Genomic DNA, 26,049 nt, shown 5'->3' with positions numbered 1-26,049 from the left:
AATAATAAAACACAAATTCCATTACTACAGAAACGAAAATCGAATGTCAAACTTGAAAACTGTCCCACTGTCCGTATGAATGAATGAGGAAAACACATTCCGGTTCTTTAGCGCTTGGGAACTTTAGTGTGTTTCAAGCCATTTTATTCGTCATTCAGTCTCCGAGAATAACATATATTACAAAATGGGGCCTGAAGATGGCATATTACATTACCGAAACTAGTAGCGAAAATAAAATGAAATAACTTTTCAATTTGCGCGGTTGTTTCGCGAATTTCCTTGTTAAATAAAAATTATTCGAAATCTTTTCATAACTTTTTTTTTACTATGCTGCGGATGATATGCATAATTATGCTTAGTACCCACTCCGTAGATGTCGATTTTCCTTTACTACGTTTCACTGGAGACAGGATTTCTTGCCCCCTATCCGACAAGGATGATCACTTTCACTTGTTAAGCACGTATCGTCATCATTGTACTCCTCATGTACATTGTCCGCACAGTTGAGCGTACGACACCACACATTCCACTGATTCATCTTGCAGAAACACTACTATTTCATCTGCCCCTTTTTTCTCACTCTGCGAAATTTCTTGGGTTTCTTTCTCACGAAATGTCAACTTCGGCAACTGTTGTTGTACATATAATGCAATGTTTGCTTTTTTATCGTAGTCGTTTTTCTGCTGTGAATCAATGCCGCTAACACTGTAGCGGGTCACTCGTCGACTAAGCAATTAAACTACGCTCCGTAGTCTCATGCTGTGCTCACCATTGGATACTTTACTCCCGCCGCCTGTTGCCATTACCAGCTAATTCTGTGGATGCATGGTAGACAACATATGGGGTCCAGAATGAGATTTTCACTCTGCAGCGGAGTGTGCGCTGATATGAAACTTCCTGACAGATTAAAACTGTGTGCCCGACCGAGACTCGAACTCGGGACCTTTGCCTTTCGCGGGCAAGTGCTCTACCAACTGAGCTACCGAAGCACGACTCACGCCCGGTACTCACAGCTTTACTTCTGCCAGTACCTCGTCTCCTACCTTCCAAACTTTACAGAAGCTCTCCTGCGAACCATGCAGAACTAGCACTCCTGAAAGAAAGGATATTGCGGAGACATGGCTTAGCCACAGCCTGGGGGATGTTTCCAGAATGAGATTTTCACTCTGCAGCGGAGTGTGCGCTGATATGAAACTTCCTGGCAGATTAAAACTGTGTGCCCGACCGAGACTCGAACTCGGGACCTTTGCCTTTCACGGGGTGTCGAACACCGTAGATATCATTGGCCTTTTGCGACCTCGCACTCAAGGGGTTCCTTAATAGAAGTATGTGGAACGCTTAGACTGTAACTTTATGACACTACGTACCTCCTGTATGTATGTTTCTGAATACCGGTGTATCTATACGTATGGTTATAAAACCCAGATCTGGGTCTTGAAAACTATTCTCATATTCTGTTTAGATGGTACTTTCACGTCTGCAGACATATTCAATTCTGTATCCGCAGCTTTTGAAACAATTCTTACCGGGCGTATAAAAGAACTTTTTTTTTTTGTATATTTAGATACATTCTGGTGCTGAAGATGTATGAGACAGGCGACACATCCTCAGACTTTAAGAAGAATATAACCATTCTAATCCCAAAGAAAGCATGTGTCGAAGGGTGTGATAATTACGGAGCTATCAGTTTAATAACTCTCAATTGCAAAATACTAACACGTATTCTTTACAGACGAGTGGAAAAGCTGGCAGAAGCCGACCTTGGGTAAGATCACTTTGGATTCCGTAGAAATGTCAGAACACGCGAGCCAGTACTGTCCCCACGACTTATCTTAGAAAATAGATTAAGGAAAGGCAAACCTACGTTTCTAGCAGTTGTAGACTTACGAAAAGCTTTTGACAATGTTGACTGAAATACTCTCTTTCAAATTCTGAAGGTCACAGGAGTAAAATACAGTGAGCGAAAATCTATTTACAATTTGCACAGAAACCAGATGGCAGTTATAAGACTCGAGGGGCGTGAAAGGGAAGCAGTAGTTGGGAAGGGAGTGAGACAGGGTTGTACCCTCTCCCCGATGTTATTCAATCTGTATATTGAGCAAGCAGTAAAGGAAACAAAAGAAAAATTCGGAGTAGGAATTAAAATTCATGGAGAAGAAACAAGAACTTTGAGGTTTGCCAATGTATTAATGTAATTCTGTCAGAGACAGCAAAGAACCTGGAAGAGCAATTGAACGGAATGGACAGTGTCTTGAAAGGATGATATAAGATAAACATCAACAAAATCAAAACGAGGATAATGGAATGTAGTCGAATTAAATCAGGTGACGCTGAGGGAATTAGATTAGGAAATGAGACAGTTAGAGTAATAGATGAGTTTTGCTATTTGAGGAGCAAAATAACTGATGATGGTCGAAGTAGACAGGATATAAAATGTAGACTGTCTATGACAAGGAAAGCGTTTATGAAGAAGAGAAATTTGTTAACAAACATTATATATTTGTCATGAAGTCTTTTCTGAAAGTATTTATATAGATTGTAGCCATGTATGGAGGTGAAAGATCGACAACAAATAGTTTAGACAAGAAGAGAATAGAAGCTTTCGAAATGTGGTGATATTGAAGAATGCTGAAGATTAGATGGGTAGATCATGTAACTAATGAGGAGGTGCTGAAAAGAATTGGGGAGAAGAGGAATCTATGGCATAGCCTGACTAAAAGAAGGAATCGGTTGGTAGGACACATTCTGAGGCACCAAGGGATCACCATTAAAACATTGTAGGGAAGCGTGTAGGGTAAAAATCGCTGAGTGATACCAAGAGATGAATACACTAAGCAGATTCAGAAGGATGTACGTTACAGTAGTTACTCGGAGATGAAGAAGCTTGTACAGGATAGCATGGAGATCTGCATCAAACCAGTCTCTGGACTCAAGACCACAACTACACCAGTCATTAATATGGATAGAATAAGGAATATCCCAAATGTGTACCAACGGCGATTTAACATTTCTTTTTGCGTCACCAGTATAACTTTTATAGTATGCTACCTCTGCGTGTCCTATGTTACATTTCGTTTAGTTTACTCGTTTCAGTGTACTGCGAAAGTAAAATTTATTTCATCTCGAAATTTGCCGTTTGTTAAGCCTATGAAACTTCGTGCCAGAGTACTACTTAAACTTATATATACTACGAACTGTCAAAACCATTTATTATGTAAGATTTCCTGTGTTGAGGCTGCTATGTAAGCGTGTTTCGAAAGCCAATAAATTAAAAACAAACGTTCGCTGGCATTAATGCTGTGTTCTATTAGTGAAAAATTCTTCGAGCCGATAAAAAATTTGTGGACACTCTCTGTTTTCTACTATCTTGGTGAATATTCGACAGTATGATAAATCTCGAACGCCTTTCGAAAATACAGAAAGATCTAACCTACTTGTGTCTACTATTTGCAAGATATCGTGTGTGAATAAAACGATTTTTTGAGAATTACCCTGCTGATTATTTGAGAAAAGCCGCCTTTACCTGAGAAACGTCATAATGTTGTAGATTAAAATATGTTTTAGCGGCTCGAAAAAGACGGACGTTAGCGAACTTCGTACGAAGCGTTAATTTAAATAAGAAAGCGCTTTTACGAGATTAGACAGTGTTGACGGCGCAGCAGATATAAGCGCTATCAGCTTCTGGACTGAGCCGGCTTACGATACTTCCCAGCTGAGTCAATCCGCCGTCTTGGAAGAAGACAGCTACGCACCTCCACTAGCTGGCCTGCAAGGTAACCTACACGTGTGCACGTGCCATCCTCTTAAGCTGGTGCCTTAAGTTTATTGAATATGAACAACGTGAACATATTACATGTTTCCTGCGAGGTTGTGTCGTATTCGAAGGAATTATTTATACCTTAGTTTATAATAGTTCTTTTTTTTTCATGTGAATCGTCATTCCAACATTTGGTCTAACGATTATGCATAGTGTACGATCGTTAGATAAACATATTTGATCGTACACTCATGTCAATGATGGTCCACTTGAAAATGACATAGTATTAGAAACTGGCCATTCTTGACACCTAAGTAATGTTGTTGAATAAACAACAGCCTTTTAGGGAAAATTGTTTCACTTAATAAATTGGTCATGGCTACGGACCCACGCATAAAAAATATTGGGTATCGGGGTATCTTATTACCATATTGCTCACAATGCGTAGTGAAAACTGCTTTTATTTATCGTTTCATAATATCATTTTTTAAGGTCGTATATCTTTTCCACCTTCAGAGTTCTTCAGAGACGAATTTAATGTAATCGGACATCATAGAGGGCATGTTCTCTTCAGCAAGTAATAACATGCTCTTATACGATGATTACACTTTTTTCTGAGGAAAGGAAGACTAGGGTTTGACGTCCCGTCGACGACAAGGTCATTAGAGACGAAGCGGAAGGTCGGATTTTGGAAGGAATCGGTAGTAAATAGACCCCATCCTTTCAAAGAAATCATCTCGGCATTCATCGACAGCGATTTACTGAAATTACGGGAAACCCCAATGTGTCTGTCTAGACGGAGATCTGAACCTGTGTCCTCCCAAATATGCGTCCAGTGTCTTACCACTGTGTCATCTCACTTGGTTTGGTTTTCTTTTTTTTTTTCTAACAGAACACATATTTAAATTTCCGCCGATCAACAGTGAATATATAGCAGCGCTTGCGCAAGAGTAAAAATTATAGTTAATTCATTACAGAGTACTAGCCTAGTTGTTAGTTACATATTCCGCAGGAAATTTGTATGAATTCTGCCGTAACAGTTATCGAGTCGTTTCACAAGCCGTGTGTACATAATTTGATTTTGTATATAACTGGTTATTTGTTGTTGTTGTGGTCTTCAGTTCTGAGACTGGTTTGATGCAGCTCTCCATGCTACTCTATCTTGTGCAAGCTTCTTCATCTCCCAGTACCTACTGCAACCTACATCCTTCTGAATCCGCTTAGTGTAGTCATCTCTTGGTCTCCCTCTACGATTTTTACCCTCCACGCTGCCCTCTAATACTAAATTGGTAATCCCTTGATGCCTCAAAACACGTCCTACCAACCGATCCCTTCTTCTGGTCAAGTCACGATGTCATCGGCGAACCTCAACATTTTTATTTCTTCTCCATGGATTTTAATACCTACTCCGAATTTTTTCTTTTGTTTCCTTCACTGCTTGCTCAATATACAGACTGAATAACATCGGGGAGAGGGTACAACCCTGTCTCACTCCCTTCCCAACCACTGCTTCCCTTTCATGTCCCTCGACTCTTGTAACTGCCATCTGGTTTCTGTACAAATTGTAAATAGCCTTTCACTCCCTGTATTTTACCCCTGCTACCTTCAGAATTTGAAAGAGAACATTCCAATCAACATTTTCAAAAGTTTTCTCTAAGTCTACAAATGCTAGAAACGTAGGTTTGCCCTTCCTTAATCTAGCTTCTAAGATAAGTCGTAGGGATAGTATTGCCTCACGTGTTCCAACATTTCTACGGAATCCAAACTGATCTTCCCCTAGGTCGGCTTCTACTAGTTTTTCCATTCGTCTGTAAAGAATTCGCGTTAGTATTTTGCAGCTGTGACTTATTAAACTGATAGTTCGGTAATTTTCACATCTGTCAACGCCTGCTTTCTTTGGGATTGGAATTATTATCTTCTTCTTGAAGTCTGAGGGTATTTCGCCTGTCTCATACATCTTGCTCACCAGATGGTAGAGTTTTGTCAAGACTGGCTTTCCCAAGGCCGTCAGTAGTTCCAATGGAATGTTGTCTACTCCGGGGGCCTTGTTTCGACTCAGGTCTTTCAGTGCTCTGTCAAACTCTTCATGCAGTATCGTATCTCCCATTTCATCTTCATCTACATCCTCTTCCATTTCCGTAATATTGTCCTCAAGTACATCGCCCTTGTATAGACCCTCTATATACTCTTTCCACCTTTCTGCTTTCCCTTCTTTGCTTAGATATGAGTTTCCATCTGAGCTCTTGATGTTCATACAAGTGGTTCTCTTATCTCCAAAGGTCTCTTTAATTTTCCTGTAGGCAGTATCTATCTTACCCCTAGTGAGATAAGCCTCTACATCCTTACATTTGTCCTCTAGCCATCCCTACTTAGCCATTTTGCACTTTCTGTCGATCTCATTTTTGAGACGTTTGTATTCCTTTCTACCTGCTTCATTTACTGCGTTTTTATATTTTCTCCTTTCATCAATTAAATTCAATATTTCTTCTGTTACCCAAGGATTTCTACTAGCCCTTGTCTTTTTCCCTACTTGGTCCTCTGCTGCCTTCACTACTTCATCCCTCAAAGCTACCCATTCTTCTTCTACCGTATTTCTTTCCCCCCTTTCCTGTCAATTGCTCCCTTATGCTCTCCCTGAAACTCTGTACAACCTCTGGTTCTTTTAGTTTATCCAGGTCCCATCTCCTTAAATTCCCACCTTTTTGCAGTTTCTTCAGTTTTAATGTACAGGTCATAACCAATAGATTGTGGTCAGAGTCCACATCTGCCCCTGGAAATGTCTTACAATTTAAAACCTGGTTCCTAAATCTCTGTCTTTCTTTTATGGTTCTTGAACCAAGTGTTAGCTATGATTAAGTTGTGATCTGTGCAAAATTCTACCAGGCGGCTTCCTCTTTCATTTCTTTGCCTCAGTCCATATTCACCTACTACGTTTCCTTCTCTCCCTTTTCCTACTACCGAATTCTAGTCACCCATTACTATTAAATTTTCGTCCCCCTTCACTATCTGAATAATTTCTTTTATTTGATCATATATTTCTTCAATTTCTTCGTCATCTGCAGAGCTAGTTGGCATATAAACTTGTACTAGTGTAGTAGGTGTGGGCTTCGTATCTATCTTGGCCACAATAATGCGTTCACTATGCTGTTTGTAGTAGCTTACCCGCATTCCTATTTTTCTATTCATTATTAAACCTACTCCTGCATTACCCCTATTTGATTTTGTGTTTATAACCCTGTAGTAACCTGACCAAAAGTCTTGTTCCTCCTGCTTCACTAATTCCTACTAAATCTAATTTTAACCTATCCATTTCCTTTTTTAAATTTTCTAACCTACCTGCCCGATTAAGGGATCTGACATTCCACGCTCCGATCCGTAGAACGCCAGTTTTCTTTCTCCTGATAACGACATCCTCTTGAGTAGTCCCCGCCCGGAGATACGAATGGGGGACTATTTTATCTCCGCAATATTTTCCCAAGAGGACGCCATCATCATTTAATCATACAGTAAAGCTGCATGCTCTCTGGAAAGATTACAGCTGTAGTTTCCCCTTGCTTTCAGCCGTTTGCAGTACCAGCACAGCAAGGCTGTTTTGGTTAATGTTACAAGGCCAGATGAGTCAATCATCCAGACTGTTGCCCCTGCAACTACTGAAAAGGCTGGTGCCCCTCTTCAGGAACCACACGTTTGTCTGGCCTCTCAACAGATACCCCTCCGTTGTGGTTGCACCTACGGTACGGCTATCTGTATCGCTGAGGCACGCAAGCCTCCCCACCAACGGCAAGGTCCATGGTTCATGGGAGGAGGACTGGTTATTTATAAATTACTAATAGCACAGTGGTTATGTTTAATTAAAATGAACACACCTTTTCTTTGTTACGGCAAATGACAAAATTAAAACACAAATTTGAGAACAAAATAAAGACCACAGTGCAGGCCCTATAAGTCTATAGAAGAGAAAAAGTTTCCTTTAATAAATGATTTCGGATGAGATTTAAAACCTGCTTCGCCATCTGTCATATACGTTGCGTTATTGGACAACTGAGGGTGAATTTTTGTGACTGTACATTAAACTCCTTCATGAACCACTGAGAGTTTTTTTAATTAGTTTATGCATATAATTTTTTCATCAAGTGTTGTAGCTTGGGGACCTACTCTCGTATAGTGTAATGTGCTGTGCGCTGGTTACTGAGACGGCGTGGGGCCTGAGCCAGACTAAGATAGAATTCTCGCGACGGAATAACGACTGTGGCGCAGCATCGGCCAGACTGAGTGTGGACTTTAGGCGGTTTCCCACGCTCGTTTTAGGCAAATGCTAGGCTGGTTCACACTTTGCGCTCCAGAAAATACGATACGCAAACAGTTAAAATACGGTCGCAAACAGAACCAAGTTCACACAATTGACAGACAGCTGGTTCCCTGCCTTACGTAACTGGCGACAGCGGTGAAAGGAAGAGCATCTGGCCACAAAGTTAAACAAATGTCCATAAAATGAGGACAGTGGAGCCCATAACTAAACGTGGCAGATGCTAACGCTAAGATGAAGAAGAAGTGTTGTAGCAGTGGAGATTACTATTCCGAAATTACGATGAATTGTCTGCATCGAACTTCATTACCAAATAGATGTGTAGAGTGTACCAGAACTCCACCGACTTACATTCCGAGGTTGTTCAGGGACACCTCTTGAGTATTTTTGTCTGTGAACCCACAGTCTCCGTCGGCTCGTTACAAAGTTATTGTATTTTGTTTGGTTTCTTTCACCAGTTAGCTTTGTGTCTCTGTTGCACTGAAAATAGTCCACAACAGTGCAGATGTCTTTGGTATGCGCCGTGTGTCTTGTTTGCTAATAAACGTGTTCCATTTACTCACGGTACTTTGTCTTACCCGCTCTCCGCTCTCAAGTTTGCATTCAGTGCTGCTAGGTTCTGTGTCAGGGTTATTACTCCAGCAATGATGCTTGTGCATTAACACTCACGTACAGCTGTTCGAATACGTTTAACGATCAAGGTTTGGTGGACATGTACCTCCCGTACACTGACGTGACCAAATCCAAAACTGGTACAAATGGCTGTCAGCACTATGGAACTTAACATCTGAGGTCCTCAGTCCCCTAGACTTAGAACTACTTAACCTAACTAACCTAAGGACATCACACACATCCATGCCGGAGGCAGGATTCGAACCAGCGACAGTAGCAGCAGCGCGGTTCCGGACTGGAGCGCCTTGAACCGCTCGGCCACACCAGCCGGCAGTCGTGTTGGAGGCTACCTAAGGTGATTCGGCGTAGATCCCTCAGAGAGGTTGGTGGGTCACGTCGTCAATAAACAGCCGTTTTCAATCTATCCCAGGCATGTTCGATAGGTTCATGTCTGGAGGACATGCTCTATCGAGCGACATCGTTATCCTGAAGGAATTCATTCACAAGATGTGCACGATGGGAGCGCGAATTGTCGTCCATACAGACGAATGCCTCGCTAGTATGCAGCTGATATGGTTGCACTATCGATCGGAGGATGGCATTCACGTGTCGTACAGCCATTACGACGCCTTCCATGACCACCAGCGGTGTACATCGGCCCCACATAATGCCACCCCAAAACAACAGGGAACCTCCACCTTGCTGCACTCGCTGGACAGTATGTGTAGGCCGTTCAGCGTCACCAGGTTGCCTCTAAACACGTCTCCGACGATTGTCTGGTTGAAGGCACATGCGACACTCATCGGTGTAGAGAACGTGATGCCAATCCTAAGGGGTCCATTCGACATGCTGTTGGGCCCATCTGTACCGCGCTGCATGGTGTCGTGGTTGCAAAGATGGACCTCGCTATGGACGTCGGAAGTGAAGTTCCGCATCATGCAGCCTATCGCGCACAGTCGTAAAACGACGTCCTGTGGCTGCACGAAAAGCATTATTCAACTTGGTAGCGCTGCTGTCAGGGTTCCTCCGAGCTATAATCCGTAGGTAACGGTCATCAACTACAGTAGTAGCCCTGGGGCGGCCTGAGCGAGGCATGTCATCGACAGTTCCTGTCTCCCTGTATCTCCTCCATGTCCGAATAACATCACTTTGGTTCACTCCGAGACATCTGGACACTTCCCTTGTTGAGAGCCCTTCTGGCACAAAGTAATAACGCGGACGCGATTGAACTGCGGTATTGACCGTCTAGCCATGGTTGAACTACAGACAACACGAGCCGTGTATCTCCTTCCTGGTGGACTGACTGGAGCTGATCGACTGTCGCACGCCCTCCGTCTAGTAGGCACTTCTCATGCATGGTTGTTTACATCTTTGGGCGGGTTTAGTGACATCTCTGAACATTCAGAGGGACTGTGTCAGTGATACAGTATCCACAGTCAAAGTCTATCTTCAGGAGTTCTGGGATCCGGGGTTACGCAAAACTTTTTTTGATGTGTGTATTATACCATACTATAAAATAGTATTCCTCCCTCTTCGCTCATGGATAGCAATCCATTAATAAAAATTCGGCTTATATTAGACTACGAGAAGTATTAATTGGTAGTCCTAAGTATTCTGTAGCACAGATGCTTGTGTATTTAGCAACCCTTCACTTCATAAGTTGATGACGCAACAGGCAGTCATGTACGAAGCGAAAACATACCGTAATAAGTGGCAGCAAGTATAGGTTCAGAGACAAACGAAGGTTACAGAGTTTCCTAGACGATGTGGAATGTCAAGGTGCAGTACTCTTGTGTTTCCTGACGTCTTTCGGATAAACGACTCTGCAATCAGAAGCGAAAATCAACCTGCAAAACGAATGACATAAATGATCACAGCAGCCAAACTCGATGACGATGTATTGTTGGTGTTGCTGACAGCCCTGGAAAATTATTTAGTCAGCAACAACCGTTGTTCAAATGTGTGACGCCTCTCGTTTGTTGACCGCTACTGCATTGTCATCATTTCAGGAGTGGAAATGTCAAGCGTGCAAAGTACCAAATCTCACATTTGTCAGGAGAATCTGAAAACAATGTATCTTTTATTGCACATGACTTATCTGTAATCAGAAAAATAAGAAGGTATTCTCATACCTCAAAATTATGTTGCTCACCGCATCAGCGCAAAAATAATGACACAAATTAGAAAATAAATAACCAGGAAAGTGAAAGGGTCTAAATGCAAATAAGAAATTTATCTTTTTTCCAAATATCATTAATACTGAGGCACCTCGTTTTATTTGTGATAATTCATGTACGGATATACGGCAGTAATGTCATAACTGATAGAACAGCCCGCATCTCGTGGTCGTGCGGTAGCGTTCTCACTTCCCCCGCCCGGGTTCCCGGGTTCGATTCCCGGCGGGGTCAGGGATTTTCTCTGCCTCGTGATGGCTGGGTGTTGTGTGATATCCTTAGGTTAGTTAGGTTTAAGTAGTTCTAAGTTCTAGGGGACTGATGACCTAAGATGTTAAGTCCCATAGTGCTCAGAGCCATTTTGATAGAACAGTCGTCAACAAAAACCATAGCTCACCCTGTTTAAATTTTTTTACAAGAGACTGACAAAATTAAATTACACCATCCAATCTTGGGTCCATATGTTGCACAGTTTACTATGGAACACGCTGTACTGTTAAGGAACAAACAACACACGTTGATATCTGTTCTCTTCTCCAACTTCTTTTACTATTTTCAGAACCAAATTGTCTTCTCCCGTTACAAAAATATTTTTTTGGTGCGAAAAAAGGCTTACATGTGCTCTGCTTACCACCCAAACTGCGCATCAACTAAACGGAGGGGACACCGGCGCATGGCAGTTGGAACTATAGAGGGAAACAGTACTTGGTACAAAGACCATGCCCCACATAGTAATGAATGTTTTCAAAATTTTTCCACGATTTTGCACTTACAAAAGTCAAGGGGCATGCAAGAGAGTACCGAGAACACAGCACCATTGAAAACGCGTTTTATGAATATGTGGCACTTAGGACTTCGACATTTCCACTCTTTGTATGTACTTAATTCAAGTATAGTGTTTGAATAGAGCATTGAGAACGTTTTCGCTTCCATAAACACTGATAGGAACGGAAGTGGGGCAACTTGGGATATGAAGTGTGAACAGACAGGGCACTATGAGAAGTAAGGAATAATTAAAACCAGTCTTGATGACAGAGGCAGGGCATGAACTGGGGAAGGAAATCGGCCGTCCTCTTTAAAAGAAACTACCCTTGTATTTGCCTTAATAGATCTAGAGAAACAACGACAAACTTAAATCTGAATAACTAAAGTGAATTTGGAATCAGCTCCTCCGAAACAGTAACGTGGTATCCGGGACTTTGTCGTGACCTATGATGAAATTGGGATGATAGTTCCGCTTTAAGGAACCGTTTCAGATGACGTGATACCTCTCATTATTTTAATGCTGCATATAAGCGTGGTGTGACATATGTTTTGTGGTTTCGACCTAGCCGGCCACGGTGGTCTCGCGGTTCTAGGCGCTCAGTCCGGAACCGCGGGACTGCTACGGTCGAATCCTGCCTCGGGCATGGATGTGTGTGATGTCCTTAGGTTAGTTAGGTTTAATTAGTTCTAAGTTCTAGGGGATTGATGACCACAGATGTTAAATCCCATAGTGCTCAGAGCCATTTGAACCACTTCTTTTTGGTTTCGACCTACCACCGACATACTGAAACTAAGTTCACCGTGCATTCATTGCCATTTGATGCATACAAAACAAAGCAATATAAGCGAAATATAAGACTGTCTACGTGCTGTTATCAAGCGAGGCAGCTTGAGCATGAGTCTACCGCTGCAAACTCTGAAGGTTAAAGACTTGGCCGTATCTGAACGCTGCAGAAAATACACACTCATAATTTGAAACTTAAGACTTCGAAAACTCTCATCATCTAAGGCACTTAAGATCTCCAAGTCAAGAGAATTCCTACTGAAGGTCTGACGGATTCCTTCTTCTACTCGTTCTTCATCTCCGCTTCTTTTTTGATAGGGAACGCTCTAGCTTAGAATACTTCATAGTCTTAGGACGGGCCAGTGAACAAGTTCTAATTCCTCCCTCTTGCATTTAAAACAATTGCCACACTTGGGCGCTTGCTGATAAGAAGTCTTGACATTTGGTGATAAGATTATTCACATGAAATATTTTCTGTATTTTTGAATTTCTTTCTAGTGTTATCTTCGCTAAGTTCCCCACTTTCTTCTATTACAAACATACGTTCACGTTGACTTCAGAAACATATTTCTCTTCTCTCTTACGTACAGAGATGGGTGAAATGGAAGAACGATTCCGTCGATGATGAGGTCTTTAGGTATGGAGCATGGCTCTGACTGGGTAAGGAGAGGAAAGCGAATAGACTATGTCATATTGACAGAAACCGCCCAGGAATGTGACTGGGCGATTTAAGGAAACCATGTAAACCTAAATCTGGATGAGTGCAGTGAATCAAACAGTTACGTAAAAGCAGGTGTTCACATAAAAGAATTATTTCGAGGCAATCCCTGAAAGTAAGCTCCTAGTTCCCTCATTTGTACGCATAATTCTATGCTGATATACCGAACGTGAGCACCTTAAAATTTGCGCATCGTGCTAGGCAGGGGTTCAACGGTAGAAGAGCTGCAAATTGTCATGGTAGGGCTTGAGGGGGAAAAGCGAAACAGTGCCACACAATTAAACCGAATATTTTTACGGCAAGCAAAGGAGCTACTATTTTAGTGTTCCTTAATCCATACAACAACGAGCTAGTTGGTAAAAAACAAGAAGATTTCGGCTGTGATCGTCTACAGCCGTGCGCTCCGTCTTCAGGCCACAAGTGACCCATCGGTACCATGCGACCGCCGCGTCATCCTCGGCTGAGGATGTGGTTAGGAGGGGGGTGTGGTCAGCACACCGCTCTCCCGGTCGTTATGATGGTTTTCTTTGACCGGAGTCGCTATTATTCGGTCGAGGAGCTCCTCAATTGGCATGACGAGGCTGAGTGCACCCCGAAAAATGGCAACAGCACATGGCGGCCCGGATGGTCACCCATCCAAGTGCCGGCCACGCCCGACACCGCTTAACTTTGGTGATCTGACGGGAACCGATGTATCCACTGCAGCAAGGCCGTTGTTGTCTACAGCTGTAATGGTTCAAAAATACGACTACAACAGCTCGATTCGGTACAATTAGCTTGAACCAGTTTATAAAAGACATATACCCCACAGTGGAAGATGAGCAAGACTAAACTAATTTAGAAATTGCTGAGAGGTGGCAGTTATATGCCCTTGCGTCAGGGAACTGCTAACGATGAAGCGGTCAGTGGTAACGTGGTAACGATCTATGTTAATACTGCCGGCCGGAGTGGCCGTGCGGTTCTAGGCGCTGCACTCTGGAGCCGAGCGACCGCTACGGTCGCAGGTTCGAATCCGGCCTCGGGCATGGATGTGTGTGATGTCCTTAGGTTTAATTAGTTCTAACTTCTAGGCGACTGATGACCTCAGAAGTTAAGTCGCATAGTGCTCAGAGACATTTGAACCTTTTTTTTTTTTTTTTTTTTTTTTTTTTGGTGTCAATAGTCTTCAACACTTGTTTGCTACCCGCACTTATTATGTCAGAAGGTACAAAAATCTTTGACACTACAGGCGCCTTGACACATTCGTAACAAAGAAGTGTACCCTCAATGGCCTGAAACAACATGAGAGTTGCCCCCTGGCAGCCGCGGCATCATAGCACAAGTTTTCATCGAAAGCCAGTCGTTACTATTATCAACAACGACGAGATCATAGATTGTGTCTTATGGTGTGACAAAAAGCGCGACAAGCTTCATACATATGCCAATGTGAAAATATCTGTCCACAGCGGATGGACAGTATCATTAGGGCTGAAATGGCTAATCGTGATGTCGATAGTGCTCTATATTGATTTTTAATGAAACATATTGTTGTGTCCATAGTTAGCACGAGACGGTTTGGCTAACTACGAATACTCAAAATATTTAGTAAAGGAATAAAATGCGATCGGTGTTATTTACATTATGAATAGAAAATGAAATATACATGACTACGTATATGTGAGTCTGATCCAGTAATGACGAGCTCTGTATGCAGTAGTCTCAGTGCGATCCTTCCGCGATCAGAGGGTTTAACACGGTGATCGGCGTCTTAAGAAAACGGGAGGTCGGGTGCAGCGAGAGTAACAAGGCTCCACGATCCGACAGGTGGTCTGCTGTGAATAACGGATAATTTTAAAGACGCGCTTTTGGTTATAACACATGATCCTTTGAGTTACGTCACAAACATGCCACATGCGACAACAAAATAATGAAACTGGTTAGAAAAAACAACTTTTCTCACATTTTTAAGCAATTACTCTGGTATCACCTTCAAACTAACACCTTTGTGCCTGCTCACACACACTCCATCGGTGTTCCCATTGTTCGTAGCGTCTCTAGAACTCATCTTCTGGCATACCAACAGAAGCCCTTGTTACAGTTGTTCGTTCAATTGCCTCTGAGCAGTATGGGACTTAACATTTGAGGCCGTCCGTCCCCTAGAACTTAGAACTATTTAAACCTAACTAACCTAAGGACATCACACACATTCATGCCCGAGGCAGGATTCGAACCTGCCATCGTAGCGGTCGCGCGGTTCCAGACTGAAGCGCCTAGAACCGCTCATCCACTCATGCCGGCTGATTGGATGTCCTGCACTGTTGCGAAATGATGTCCTTTAACAACTGACTTAACTTTTGAGAATACAGAAATGATTACATGGAGCCGTGTTCGGTGAATAAGGGGGTTGTGGCAGCACTGCAATGGACTTTGACCTGAAAAACTCCCGACAGACAGTGCAGTACGGAATGATGTGTTATTGTGATGCAGGATCCAGTTGTTAGCAATGTGTGCACGAATACGACGGATCCGTTTTCGAACGCCACCACTGTCAGTTGATGTTTTGTTCATTCTATTATAAACATAAGATGTGACGCAGACTTTGTTTTCTTCAAAATTTATTTGTTAGTACCGAGTTGTTTTAATTTAAGTACATGGTACACAAATTTACAATCCGTTTCATTAGCCCAAAGTTCAGTTTCAAAGTACACTATAATTTGACTTCTATTTCGGGTAACTTAAAACGTAGGGTTGCGTTTCCGAAATTTTTGGGTTGAGTAGAAACAGTAATCGTCAGTGTTTATTCAGAAGACGACCACTTCGCACTGTTCTCAACCAGGAGATGGTGCTGTGATTAAAGTTCGTGAAAAAGTAAGCAGTCGTTTATTTCATATATATATATATATATATATATATATATATATATATATATATATATATATATATATATATATATATATAATTTTATTTAGAAGAAAAATATTATCTTGATGTTCTGTTCAGCAGATTTATTACTTCGTTACTACTGTCTCCACACTGAGGTGACAAAAATCGTGAGATACCTCCTAATATCGCCAAATTACGCGCAATGTCCTAACGTATACGCTCGTCGTACGTTCTACGTTGATTTCTGCGGTTATTTCGCGCAGCGTTGCTTATCTATTAGCACTGACAACTCTACGCAAGCGCCGCTGCTCGCAGTCATTAAGCGAAGGCCGTCGAGCACTGCATTGTCCGTAGCGAGAGATAATGCCAAAAATTTGGTATTCTCGGCACACTATTGATACTGTGGATCGCGGAATACTGAATTTCATAACGATTTCCGAAATGGGATATTCCATGCGTCTAGCTTCAGCCACCATTCGCGTTAAAAGTCTATTAATTCCCGTCGTGCGGTCGTAATCACGTCGGAAACTTGTTCACATGAATAACCTGAGTATAAATGAGAGCACCGCCAACGTACTGCTCTACGTAAATACTGGTGTAATGTTGTTCAGTACACCGTCCTCAGTCATCAACAGAAATATCTGTACTTATACCTGTCACACCCTGTATCTAAGATACATTCATAAGCAACTGAATTAGAGAGAGATGCCATCGCCAAGACGAATAGGATTGGTGAGCGTGTCAAGCGGTGGAATGTCGTTAGCACTTGTACTGGCCATCGGCGTGACGCGAACAGAGGGCGGGCGAACTTACGTCCATCTCGCGGCCGCGGTCAAAACCAGGCGCTCCTACCGATGTGCTGCGCCCGAGCCAAACTATGCGACGCATTGCTCCTCAGATTTACTCGGAAACGTTTATTGGCGGATTCTGTGCTCTTCTGTACTAATGAATCGATCAAAAAAGGGTCGCTAGCCTCGCTTGACACGTGAAACAGCGTGAAAGTTGTCACTACTAGTATACTAGCATAAATGCCCTGTAGCACTGCAACTACTTTCATAAAGACTCTAAGCCCACAAGTAGATGGGAAAACATTATCCGCAAACAGTGAGTACATCGCCTGCAGCTGGTTTCTAGCAACTCTCGCCGACAATCTCTTTCAAAAACCAGGCAGTATAACAGTTCAAAGTCAAAATCCGAGAAGTAGAAAAACACAACATTTCAAATTTCCTGCGGTCACAACTGGAATTTATTGACTCCGATTTCGCTAAGTTTGCCATTTTTATCAAGGGCCACTTGTAACTAGTTATCCGCTCTGATACGAGGCCTGTGCCTATCGAGCACATGCTCACTCACTAAACTGAAGCACTCGCCCAGAACGGCGGGAGAACTGAATTCCCCACCCGCGCACCGCGACGTACTTGCACACTCTTTTAGGGCTTCCGTACTCAGAGAGCAACTTTATTACTCACTGATGCTCACTTACTCCCAGTGTGACAAATTCGACACTCTTAAAACTTCACGCAGGACCTACGACTGACTTCCTACAGCCGGCCGCGGTGGACTCGCGGTTAAGGCGCTCAGTCCGGAACCTCGTGAATGCTACGGTTGCAAGTTCGAATCCTGCCTCGGGCATGGATGTGTGTGATGTCCTTTGGTTAGTTTGGTTTAAGTAGTCCTGACCACAGATGTTAAGTCCCATAGTGCTCATAGCCATTTGAACCATTTTTTTTTTTTTTTTTTTACAGCCTTTGACGGCTGCCCACCGACTCCTCGATTTCGCCACCTCTCTAGGCAGCTCCACGAAAATTGTTTTACATCCAGGCTTGCCGTCAACCAAGTTCACGAGCAGAATGCAGGAAAGTTCATTGGTCATTTCCGGATTGTGCTAACGATACTCCTTTGCATAAGGTTCCTTTTTCCAACGGAAAATACGCATAATCAGTAGATCCATTAAAGTACACCCCTCAATTGTTACCCGCAGTGACCGAACTCCACTGCACAGAAAGGGCTTCTTGGTCCATCAATTGAACAGGATTCAAAGTGACCCAGAACTGCCACAGCGTAAGGACATTCCTCATTTATCAATGAGAAGGCTGACGGCCAGGAAACCTCTACTAGTCTTAGCGGAGCAAATACTATACACAGACTTGAAGATCATGGCACAGTGGCGGACAGACTGGAGCGAAGACAACTTGACAATTCACTGATCCCCTTCGACTCTACACAAAGACCGATTAGTTTTGAACTTCGCCAGCGACAGAGGAAAGCTCTTAACAGGATTCGAATATCACATGGAGTCTGCCAGGACTTTCTGTACAAATGGGGCAAATCCCAAACCCCCAGTATGACTGTGGTGCTCTGCGTCCGACAGTAGATCTTATTGTGAGTGACTGCAACGTCAGAGAGTACCGAGGGCCAAAAACAGATCAATATGAACTGAAGGATGCTTAGGTTTCCTGGATGGTTGGCTTGGACCTTAATATATAATGTTGGTGCTTGCTGCCCATGTTCCATAATCCAGTCAACTTTATTTGTGTAAGTTTAGTGTTCATTTCATTGTTCCTTTTATGGTTCAAATGGCTCTGAGCACTATGGGACTTAACATCTGAGGTCATAAATCTCCTGGAACTTAGAACTACTTAAACCGAACTAACCTAAGGACATCACACACATTCACGCCCGAGGCAGGATTCAAACCTGCCACCGTAGCGGTCGCGAGGTTCCAAATTGAAGCGCCTAGGACCGGCGTTCCTTTTATTATCTTTCTTGTTATTCATTTCAAGGTTCTTTTCAGTTTTGATTTTAATGTTCATGCAACTGCTCATTTTAACGAAAACTTTAATGTTTCCCTTATTGGCTCCTCTCACAGTCCATTTTTTGCAAGGCACATTATGCTATTCGTTTTACTGCATGTTTTATATCTATTTTAAAACTAATGTACATAAAATTGTATGTACTTGTTTTCTTAGCTCTTCAGCTGAAATAACTTAAATGTCCAAAGTACCTTTAGTGTTTATGCTGAGTGATAAATAAATTCAAAAGTTTTGTCAAAATAGATGCTGGAGAACTCCTGCCATTATAGGACTTCACTAGTTCGTACGCCTGTCCACATTCCATTCAAACCTTTACGGGCCCATCACTCAAGGTTGGACAAAGCTCCCTTTCCCCAGATACCGATAACCAGCCCTGTGTCCACAACAGCCAAGTAGCTGCGCCAGGAATGATATATTACACGCGATATCAGCGCATCTGACCGAGGAAATATTTTGAGTGACCGACTAGTAACACGCATCTCTCAGTCCATGCAACAGGTGCGTCGTACCACGATTCGGGGAAAATTTCCGCTGCTAGACTCAGCTGACGTGGGTACAAGCTGCTGAAGGCCACCTACTACAGCGTATTTTAACAGCGGTTCCACGGGTCACACTGCACTAAATCACTTGTAAGCCCAGTTCAGGACAAAAGAGCCATATCGTCCAGAATAAGGGGCTGTCCGCCTCTGCAGCTGATCGTTCACTGAGGCTGAGTGCTACTCGGGGGATCCAGTTTAGATTCCCGACTGGGTCGGAGATTTTATCCGCTCGGGGACTGGGTGTATGCAGTCCTCATCATCATTTAATCATCATCGGCACACAAGTCCCCTAAGTGGCGTCATATATAAAGACTTAATCTAGGTGGCCGAACAACCCTAGATGGGGTATCCTGGCCAAAAATGCCTCCTGTTATGGTGTGCACAAGTCATCGCCTCACACCTCTGCTTTTGCTTATCACTTGTCACAGTGTGCAGCGATTTGCATGGGTTGCTGTAACACATGGAACGGACGCTTCAGGTATGAAGAAACGTCACCGAACACATTGGTATACGATGATAACAGCGTATGAGTACTTTAAAAACCACATGAAGTAATGCCAAACGAGCACCTTTTTAGTCAGTTGATGGAGGATTCCCGTGTCAGTAATTTTCACATGGGATGAAATGTAGCCCTTGCTGCCGATATCTTAGGGGAGATCTCAGCGCTTTTGGGCACGTCTTGGGGCTACTGGCCGAAGGGCGTACTGTTTCGATGCATGTCTGAGTGTCGGCGCCAGCTGAACGGTCATGCATCGTGATGGCTCCACAGTGCTTTCGGTGTCTCGTGGGGTTTGTGACGCCGTCATCACTGCAGAAGGGATATGGGCTACACGCCACTACTTATGGGTCTCTAATACAGTTATTCGCGAGTCTCTGCTGACCAGAAATGAATGCTTCAAATATGTGTGCCAGTCTATTTTACAAAATGTTTTCAGTTGCTTTGTTGTTGTTGTGGTCTTCATTCCGAACACTGGTTTATGCAGCTCTCCACGACGGTCTATCTTGTGCAAACTGCTTCATCTTTGCAAAAGCGCAGCCCATTGTACATGGTCGCAGTCAGTCAAGGAATATTTTAGGCAATTGGTTTTAAAAATTTATTTCAAAGGCCCAGTCAAATCTTTACATGTGTTCTCCCCGAGTAACTTACGCCGTGCCTACGTGACATAAGTCGCTTGTCTTTCAAAACCGAGGCAGTACTGTCCAGTTAAAGGTGCTGACAAGAGACGCATTGAGCCCTCTGCTGAAACTGCCAGCGAATTCACGCCATTGGTTTTAGCCAATAGCGTGTGCGGGATACCGATCACATGTGTGGACGCCAGAGCGTCTTGCGGTGCAGAACACACTTGCTTCTCTCTCTTGTAATCCAGACCTCCAGCAGAACAGACGTCTTTTCGGAAGGCAGAACCTCTGACTCTGCTTTTCACGCCCGACCACCAACGTAAGTTAACATGAACCGCTTCTCCTTCCATTTCCCATTTCAATTAATTGTTCGACCCCCTAGACTGGCCTAAACCTGGTAACGTCCGACCCTAGGCGCGCCCCTTGTACACTGTGCATTGAAATACATCCTCTTTATTGTACCTAATTTCCTGTTTTGTTGTTTAACGGCAGCCCTGGATGCCCACTCTCTAATCCTGACCTTTCGACCTCCTGCAGCCTGTCGTCGCGAGGCACATGGAACAACTGCCTCCCCCTTTCCCAAACCTTGTATACAATTACAACTGGTGACTAGAAGTGGGATCATATACATTTGCACCACATCCATTTCAACCTGTTTACAGTAGTGAAATCTTGGTCTCTCTCAATAACTTTTACTCAACACGTAACACTCAATTACGAAACTGATTATTTCTGGATGTCTCTGGGTTTGTCCTACCAACGATCCCTTCTTTCAGCCAAGTCGTACGGCACTTTTTTCCTCTGCAGTTCGACTCAGTACCTGTTCATTAGTTTCTGAATTACGTATCTAATCTTCAGCAACCGAGGAGGTAAAAATTTAGTTTCTGAGATTTTCTACAGTTTTTGTTGTTGTTGGACATGAGGTTGTGTTTCGCGAAGCAACTGCAAATAATTCGCGTTCTACACATTCAACGCTGTATAATGGAGTAAACCTACTTGGAATATATTGTTAATTTTTCAGGTACAAGATTTTATGGTAATTAAAATGCTATACATTTTTGGAACCATTTATATAACGTGTGGACAGGTGAGCCTACTCCATAAGTCGTGCCCCGTCTTGTGCCTTAAAACTGAAGAAAATCTTTTATCATGGAACATGTGACACTTGCAAATGAACTGAGTTTCTTTAATGTCTTAACGATTTTACCTGTCTTGAAAATGGAAATTTGAGTTTGTTTCCAATAGCTTCTGTTTGAAAATGTGTTTAATTTGTAACGGGTTTTTGATAATACTTCTGCTAAATTTGATGTCACTTACTGATTATTTTTATTTAGCAGAGCGATAATGTAACAGATAGACTATAAACCGCAGTACCGCCAAGATTTTCCCGACTGCAGCACTTTTGAATTTCAGTCAAATTTTTGTTCCTAGTGAGAGGTGTCGCTGTTGCGTGCATACCCTATGATGCACAGGACCATACTCTGGTCACAAACGGAGAGACGAACCACCCCAAATGATCATGTACAATTAATTTAAGACAAGGATACCGTCACACCGTGGAAACGCCTTATTTAAATGAATATTAGTAGAGGTGGTCCAATTATGTGTGAAACAAATGGATAACACACCACCCACATAGATATATTAATGGAAAGAGTTGTCTTCTAGCTCTGAATGGAAACAAATGGTCACTATAAGAATTAGATTTATTGTCCTGAAACAGGAGACTGATACATTAAAAAGGACCGTTGACAAATGTACAAGGGGTCATAACTCTAAAGTATAACCTTGGCACAGGTGCTGGATAGGATGAAACAGTGTTTCGATAGTAATTCGTAGACATGCCCAGTGACTTTACGGGTCGTTAGTTAAATGTAGAAAGCAATCCTAAAGGTCGGAGTGAACACCATAAGACCGCCAAAGTATGCATCGAGAGCAACAATCTCCTGAAGGGGGCGAATTAAACTTCACATATGAACGACACCGGCGGGTGCGACGGCTGGAGAATGTGATTTCGGCCTTCTCTTTGTACTTATTTCTTAAGTACGGACATCCTTCTAGTAGCGGCGGATCTCGTGTCTTCAGTGTCTCTAATGAAGTCTCACTCCTGTCCTAAATTCTGCAAAAGCCTAACATGAATTCTTTACTCTGCTAATCCGAAGTGTTTTCCTCCCGGCTGCACTGAAACTCAGCTGTTTTTCGCCAAATCAGAGGAACTCGCTGGCCTATGGCGGCAAAGATCAGAAGCACCGACCAGTAAAACTCGAGTGAGGATGTTAAACAATCTCCTATTCTTGTGAATTTTCGTTATGTTGAACGAATAGTGCTCTTAGGTGTGCAGGAAGGCAAAAATTCTGAAGAGGGCCTATCTGATGCTCTGCACAAAAACACAATGAAAAAGCACGTGCTGCCCAGAACGAATATGACCCGAGCAGAAAGTTGGATTTCGAAAATTTAAGCTGAGCGTTATTTCGAGGCATCGAAACGAACATCACAGCCTCTGAGAAGCCACGATAATGGACGCGAACGCCGATCTGGCTACACGAGACTGCGACTCTACTAGGACTGACCGGTTTTACGATGGCCAGCTCCTCTTAAAAGGATTGTTAACCCGTGCAGCCAACTTGTTCACTTTCAACACTTGGAAACCTCCACTCTAATAGAGAGAAAAGGTAAAGACACGGAACAGTGAAATTAAAACAGCCACTGGCGAACCTAATCCAGATCTGCAGTTACAGAGCAGTGTAACTGAACGACTATTTGATCAAGGGAATATGCATATCGTCCTCTGAAATATGTTAGTGGATAGTATCAGATAAAAATGGCCACGTTACAAAAGTTATATGACCATATTGTTTTCACATTTGGGAAAACCTTAATTTTCTGGAATAATTTTTGTAATTTCATAAAAACACTGCAGCACTTAAAAGTGAATGCCATCATTTAAAATGGGTAAGGAAATATGTTAAACCTCCATTACAGGGCTGGTACAGTCGACATTCTGTAAAGTGTACCAAGGTACAACACTCTCCCCTACCCCAAAATTTCCAACTTAAAAGAATTTGGGGGTCACGAAGTCCATTCATACTAGTTTCTGATAGTCACTGTAGCGCCAAGTGTGTATACTTGTTTTCCCCAAGTCTCATCATCATCATCATCATCATCATTACCATCATCATCATCTCAGCCTTTTCCCACGTTATGTGGGGTCGGCGTTGCTTTGCTGGATCCTTCTCTTCCATAATTGCCTATCCCGTGCTTCTTATCTGAGACATCCTTTCTCCCGTAGGTCTCCTGCTACTTTGTCTTTCCATCTCAGTTTCGGTCTTCCTCTTCTCCTTGATCCTTCGATTTCTCTGCTTCCCACACGGTGCTCCCCTCATCTCTGCACATGTCCATACCATCTTAGCCTACTTTCTTGGATCTTCTTCCCGATGGGGCCTCACTTTCACTGTTCCCCTGATGTACTCATTTGTTAGTCTATCCTTTCGTGTCACCCCACTCATCCACCTTAACATTCTCATTTCTGCCACTTCCATCTTTTTCTCTTGGGCTTTTGTAATTGGCCAAGTTTCTGCGCTTTGACAAGGTCAAAGAGATATGGGCTGAGAGCAGATATCACTCATGTAGTCCCACTCTCACTGGAAATGCCTTTTTTGCACCTGCACTGCTCCTGAATTGTGTCATTGCACGTTCATACATGTCTTCTACCACCCAGATATATTTTTCTGGCAGGCATTTACTTCTCAGACATCTCCAAATCTCTTGCCTCGGCACCCTGTCATATGCCTTCTCAAGATCGATAAAGGCCATATGCCGTTCGGCTTGTACTTCTCTGTGCCTCTCCATCAGTTGCCTTAGTGCAACTATTGCGTCAGTTGTTTCCCCCAAGTTAAAAATGGTTCAAATGGCTCTGAGCACTATGCGACTTAACTTCTGAGGTCATCAGTCACCTAGAACTTAGAACGAATTAAACCTAACTAACCTAAGGACATCACACAATTCCATGCCCGAGGCAGGATTCGAACCTGCGACCGTAGCGGTCGCTCGGTTCCAGACTGTAGCGCCTAGAACCGCACGGCCACTCCCGCCGGCCTTTCCCCAAGTCCAAAAGAGCAATATTAGTAGAGTTCTACTACGTCATCCAGCGTATTTTGATCGTTTCCAGACGCTGACAAGTTTTTGTGTTACGAGAACTGCTATTCGCAATGATCTCTTCAACCTCTCCGTCTTAACTAGCTACTCGCAGACAAGATAAACTTCATAAACTCGATTTTGACAGTGGAAATTACCGTGTAGCTGAACGCCGAATATGAGTGTTGGAGCGTGGGCTGGGTTAGAGAGGTTTGGGACGTCGGCAGCATAGTCGATAAGGTGCGTGGTGATGCAGGTTTGCGATGTCGGTATGTTACAGGATATTCAGGAGAGAGGACATAGCAGAGCCACTTGGCACACCATCAGTGGCGTAAAAGATATGGCAGCAGGCGTTGATTGTGACATGTGTGGAACAGTTATGGAGAAAGAATGTTATTAACTCGGAGCGCGTAATTTTCTAAGTTGAAGAGATGATCGGGATGCAATACCTGTTTATAGATTTTATGTTGTGAAATGATTTGGACTAGCTTTGTAGAGCAGTATTTCGCATACAAGAAAAGCGCTATCGTTAAAGTGCCATTCTGCATACGTGATTTCTTTTAAAACTCTGTAAAGTGACCTCAGAACATAGCGAGAATGACCATCACGGTGCTAATGAGTCAGAAAGAACTCAGGCTGTATATCTGGACTGAGAAGTAGGTATCGCAACGGAACTGTATTCAAACAATCTTGTCAACGCCCTCTCTTGATTGCGGCCCTATCAGCTGTATACGAACAATGAGCTCTAAGGTCTTGTTAGTGGCAAAGACGGCGTCATAAGACATGTGGCCATCGACTTCAAGCACACACACACAAACTCGTCACGAAGCGTATGAAAGAGACAGAGAGTTACTACAAAATCTACACACAAACGTATCTCCATTGCACTGTTTGCTTACGTAACAATTGTGATGCAGGAGATAACATCGCCAGAAACTTACTACGATCATATATGACTTTGTATTACATAATATGACAGCTCAAATGTTCTCTGTGGTACACAGTTACTACTGCTTCTACAAAAAGTAAACAGAATCCAGCCACTCTGATTGTTATAGAATGCACCGCACAACTTCTCATAAGAGAACTTCATCAACTCGACCTTGTATATTCTTGAGAAAAAACCACACGAGCTAGATATCAACCTCAGAAATGTATCTCACACGAAAATTCGGGCCATTATGCAGTCACTACGCAGGTATGGCCCTCCCAACATACAGCTTTTAAACATTCGGGCGCTCAGGTTGTTTTTCACGCGCCCCGCTTTACCGCAGCTGCGTAATGCTCGAACGCGAAGTACCGTGCGCAGAGTTTAGGAAGAGGTTAGTTAGTGTTCGTGATACCGGCGAACCCACAAGCTATCGTGCGACACCTCCGGAAGCGGTATCGAATGACGGCTAAACTGCGGCCATTAAATGTCAAAGAACTAGAACTCTTGAAAGTCGTGACCGGTAAGCATCAATATT

At 43.1% G+C, this 26,049-nt stretch overlaps 1 protein-coding gene across 1 annotated transcript in view; it reads left to right on the top strand.

Moving 5' to 3' along the window:
• Nucleotides 1–3,718: 3,718 nt before the first annotated feature.
• The window catches only part of LOC126299251 (metal cation symporter ZIP14-like), a 142,841-nt gene continuing 120,510 nt past the window's right edge, over nucleotides 3,719–26,049 (top strand). Inside the window, exon 1 of the mRNA XM_049991046.1 lies at nucleotides 3,719–3,773. The gene's annotated coding sequence lies outside the window, so the exon portion shown is untranslated. The remainder of the gene's footprint in view (nucleotides 3,774–26,049) is intronic.

The sequence above is a fragment of the Schistocerca gregaria genome, chromosome X, assembly GCF_023897955.1.
Source record: "Schistocerca gregaria isolate iqSchGreg1 chromosome X, iqSchGreg1.2, whole genome shotgun sequence".
Classification (NCBI taxonomy): Eukaryota; Metazoa; Arthropoda; class Insecta; order Orthoptera; family Acrididae; genus Schistocerca; species Schistocerca gregaria.
Note: the sequence above shows the minus strand (reverse complement) of the source record. Positions and strands in the feature narration are given on the sequence as shown.